The sequence below is a fragment of the Uranotaenia lowii genome, chromosome 2 (assembly GCF_029784155.1).
Source record: "Uranotaenia lowii strain MFRU-FL chromosome 2, ASM2978415v1, whole genome shotgun sequence".
In the NCBI taxonomy this organism is placed as follows: Eukaryota; Metazoa; Arthropoda; class Insecta; order Diptera; family Culicidae; genus Uranotaenia; species Uranotaenia lowii.
The window spans coordinates 263,707,900-263,712,759 of record NC_073692.1 but is presented as its reverse complement, the minus strand read 5'-3'; the positions used below and the strand labels follow the sequence as shown (position 1 = coordinate 263,712,759).

The window sequence follows — 4,860 nt, the reverse complement described above, 5'->3', positions numbered from 1 at the left end:
TCTGCAAATTTAGTACAATTTCTAACAAAGTGCGTTGGTTGACATGATGATGATTCTAGACAAACAATCTCAATTATCCGAGTCTGTTTAGTAAGAATAGCTTAGCTTTTCCTGTTCTGTTGTTAAGTTATTTGTTCATTATTATTTTTTGGTTAAATTTCGAACCATTTTTTGAATATCGCACGTGTAATTGATTTTATCCATGGGTAAAATAAAACAAACGTGAATTCGTCACAACAAAATCAAAACATTAAATGAATTCACTCACACAGACATACGATATTTGACATTCCATAAAACGACAAGAAAATAAAAATTACTTTCGTTTGCATCAAGATAGTACTGTTCTTTTACCATTCAAAATTCGTTTTGGTGGTGTGGAAAAGCATTGAAATCGATATTGTCATTGAAGTTGAAATCCGAAGTTTTCGCGCTGGTGATCGGCAACCTTGCCAACTAGCGACGTTGTGAAATATCATACTGATTCTATTTAAGATCAGTATTGGTCAGTGAGATCATCGAAAGGAATTTTATTGAACAAGTTTTTTTTAATGTTATGTAAGTTAAACGACATGTTATCTATTAATCGATGTCATATTCGTTTTTCTTTCATTTCAGTTTCAGTCAACAGAAAAAAATTTTACGGGCAACGTTCGGCTGCATCAATTCGATGGGTTCCAGATTGAAAAACGGGACAAGTATTCACATGAGATGAAACTGCCAATATAAACGTACCAACCAAATCATTAAAATCGTCGAGTGTTTCAACAGCATCAGACAAACAGATACCGCGGCCTGCCTAACCTACACTATGAAGCACACAAGAAAAAAGTTCGACCTAAATTCCTTGGCTGTGTACTCTGAAGGTAGTTATGATAAGTAATGGAAGAGAAAGAGAAATTGACGAACCATCAGATCTTACTATTGCTAGAATAGAAATCAGGACATTGATGCCTGTCAATATTAATATTGTTCAATATTGACGCCAATAATGTGTTCTCACAATTTGTCATTATAATGTTTGTTAATATTTAATAGACATCTCATACAAAATATGAAAAACAAATAGAAAAATCCATTAATTTGAGAAAATTAGGTAAAGTCGGAGTGCTATCGATTTGGCCGACGAAGAATCGAATAAAGAGAAATTCTGGTGCTCCTTTTTACGTGAAGACTTTTTTGAAACGTTTTTGTTAACATTTTTATCTTTATTTTTAATCTTTCAGATTCTATCGAAATATTCACAAACTGCTCTTCGAAGGCCCCATTCTAAAAGAACTCTAGGTAGATTGTATGGAATATATATTTTTTACCACTCCCAACAATGAATAGAGCAAATTAATTTAAAAAAAAGGAAACCCAGTAGCGCCACGACCAATGAAGAGCCGTCATCTGGTGCTGGAAACGGTTCCGACGCAGTCATTCCCTCAGTGGTTGCATCAACAATTTCCGGTATAGAATACATTTCCCTACCAGCCGTTCAGCCATCATCGATTAATATGAAATTTTCTATTGCAGTTCCGAAGGCCACCACCATTCCTTCCATCCCACCAGGAATGTTCGCCCAACACATCGTATCAGCCGCTGCTTATACCTCTTCTTGTGCCATTACCGATTAAGAAGCGGAAGATGGTGACGACGATTATGCATCGTTTCCAGCGAATATGATCTTCGGTCAGTCAAAATGGGCGATGAAGATTAGAATCAGGTGTTCTGTGGCCGTTCAAAGTTGTTCAGGACGACAAACAGTTTAAGAGGCCTCGGCGAGTTGAAATTTTGTGTAGCAAAACTGATCCAAGCAAATTTCGAATTGTCATGCGAGGCGAACAGATGCACAAAATTGCTGCCAACCATTCGATTGAATAAGCTTGCGCCAAACATCGCAATGTTTTATAGTCGAAGAGGCAGCAAACGAATGTATTAGAAGAACAAAAACTAAAAAATAAACTAATGAAATAAAAATCTAGCTTTTTGTAACAAAACCGAAAAACCTAAATGAATGGCAACAATGCTAATTGGCCCAGAAACGGTTCGAAAAACCGTTCTGTTTCGGTCCGAAATCGGTCCTTTTTTACAGATGGATGCTATGGCAATCGGCCCAGAATCGGTTCGAAAAATCGTTCGGATTCGGTCCGAAATCGGTTCTTTTTTTCGGATAGAGGCTATGGCAATCGACCCAGAATCGGTTCGAAAATTCGTTCGGTTTCGGTCCGATATCGGTCCTTTTTTCGGATGGACGCTATGGCAATCGGCCCAGAAACGGTTCGAAAACCATTAGGTTTCGGTCCGAAAACGGTTCGCTTGTTTTGACATTTGATCTGCTCGAACTGGTTGAAAAAACTTATCGTCGTCCGAAAAAGTGTTTCATTTTCGCACGATTTTCTACTAAACTCGGCCCGATTTCTTATACGATTTCGGACCGATCGAGCAGATGAACGGACAAAAATCGGGCCGATTTCGGGCGATTTTTCCTGTCTGGGTGGCAACGCTTTTGTAAAGTAATAACCAGCGTGCCTATACAGCTACGGGTGGTTGCATATTGAGCAACAGTAGGCAAGGAGTACCAAAAGTTTCTCATTGGTGGGGGGTGGAGACGGAGCGCTTTTTGACAGCGAATTGTTCGCATCCTTGTATATACCTGCCCAGCTGGCAACTGATTGAACGTTCAAAAATAATATAATGAATGAAATAGTTGTATGATAAAATAATCTTACCTCCTTACCAATCTTACCTCTAGACACTCGAAGCTTACCTGAAGCTGTGACCGACCGTATGCAACATCGCTTCCATCTTATTTAAAATAAACAAATTTTCATAACTGTTTCAAATCATCACCCAACTATGCAATACGTCCTAAACCTCGTTGTTGTACTTCCTGCATTACCTTACCTAAATAAATTTTTATCATTTTACCTTTTTTTGTGCTCTGTAGAAGCTTTTTATTCAAATGGAATTTTCTTCCAAAATACAATAGGATGTTTTAAACTTTTCTCAATGTTATTCATAACACCCATCGCGCAAATTCATCCGAAGGCAACCTTTTCTTTAAGCTTCCCCTTTTCTTCTCGATCTACCTTTTTATGTTCATCACATGTTTTTCTTCTTCTCCCCGTATTTCTTTTTCTTCCCTCTATACTTAAAAACTTCTTATCTTCCGCTTTTCATTGAAGCTACCCCTTCCAACCCGTGCCGTATGCATTCCGATCTAGCATGACCTGGCTGCCACTACTCTATACGATTCACTATTTTAATAATAAGCGCTTTTAATCAGTACTCTCAACCAAAATCCAAAATCTACCCAGAGCATCTGGTTCATAATCAGTCTTCAAGAGTTATCCTTTCTTCTCCAAGGTCAAATTATTGAAATAAAAACACCTCGAATTCCTGCTTTTTGAGCTTTTTCTTTAACAAATCTCAACAATTTAAATCCCCACGTTGTTATCAACCCACAGAAAAGCTATTACCTACCATCTAGCCTATCCTTTTCCCGTCCTCATTCTTCGTTTTCTTCAAAGTAATCGTATTTTCTAATTCTGTACACACTTTATGCGAGATTTTGGCGTTATTCTTTTCCACTTCTTTTATGTGAACCAGTGTTTTATGTGTTTGTGAATAAAAAAGAATTTAAGAACTAAAATTGTATCTTTTTATTATTCAAACTCCTAATAGGAACTTCGAAACAACAGGGTAAAAATCTTCCAATTGGAATAAATGGAAAATGGTTCAATGAATAAATGCTTTTAAATCTATATCTAAATTACCTTTGAGCAAAGATAATAACTTTAAATCAAATGAAACTGGTTTTTGTATCAAAGCATTAATATTTTGAATCTAAGATTTTTCAAAAGAAAAAATCTTTGAAACAGAGGAAAATGCATTTGAACCAAAGGATTTTTTATTTATACCAAAACCAAAGGAAAAAATCTTTTGTTTTTGCGGCACTTTCCTTTGAAATAAAAAATCTTTGGTATAAGAACACACCCGAAGTTGTACACGTCCTGATAATAACTTGTCGCCAGTGGCTGATATGAATAAAGCTCTAGTAATTGCTTTTGCTATTTTCGAGCAGTTTTGTGAGTCAAATACTTCGAATGGCATGCATATTTTTAATCCGGAGCTGGTTGAAAGTAAATGTTCTACTCTGCTTTTTCATATCTAGTTGAGCAAATGTTTTCAAATTTTGCCATTCTAAAGTTCGAGCTAAGTAAAAGCTATCGAAGCAATTGCTATTTTCTTATTCATACCACCTAGTGAGTGTCGCCAGTAACCCAGACAGGAAAAATCGCCCGAAATCGGCCCGATTTTTGTCCGTACATCTGCTCGATCGGTCCGAAATCGTATAAGAAATCGGGCCGAATTTAGTAGAAAATCGTGCGAAAATGAAACACTTTTTCGGGCGACGATAAGTTTTTTCAACCAGTTCCCAGACAGGAAAAATCGCCCGAAATCGGCCCGATTTTTGTCCGTACATCTGCTCGATCGGTCCGAAATCGTATAATCGGGCCGAATTTAGTAGAAAATCGTGCGAAAATGAAACACTTTTTCGGGCGACGATAAGTTTTTTCAACCAGTTCGAGCAGATCAAATGTCAAAACAAGCGGACCGTTTTCCAACCAAATCTGAACGGTTTTCGAACCGTTTCTGGGCCGATTGCCATCGTCCCTCCGAAATAAAGGACCGATTTCGGGCCGAAACCGAACGGTTTTTCGAACCGTTTCTGGGCCGATTGCCATAGCGTCCATCCGAAAAAACGGCCCGATTTCCGACCGAAACCGAATGATTTTTCGAACCATTTCCGGGCCGATTGCCAAGCGTCCACCCGAAAAAAAAGAATCGATTTCGGACCGAAACCGAACGGTT

The 4,860-nt window shown here is 37.8% G+C and overlaps 1 long non-coding RNA gene across 1 annotated transcript; it reads left to right on the top strand.

The window, feature by feature from the left end:
* Positions 1–701: 701 nt before the first annotated feature.
* Positions 702–2,471, top strand: LOC129747065 (uncharacterized). Its single transcript, XR_008737439.1, has 3 exons — positions 702–866; positions 1,227–1,452; positions 1,519–2,471. It is a non-coding gene; the product is annotated as an uncharacterized LOC129747065 (long non-coding RNA).
* Positions 2,472–4,860: the final 2,389 nt, after the last annotated feature.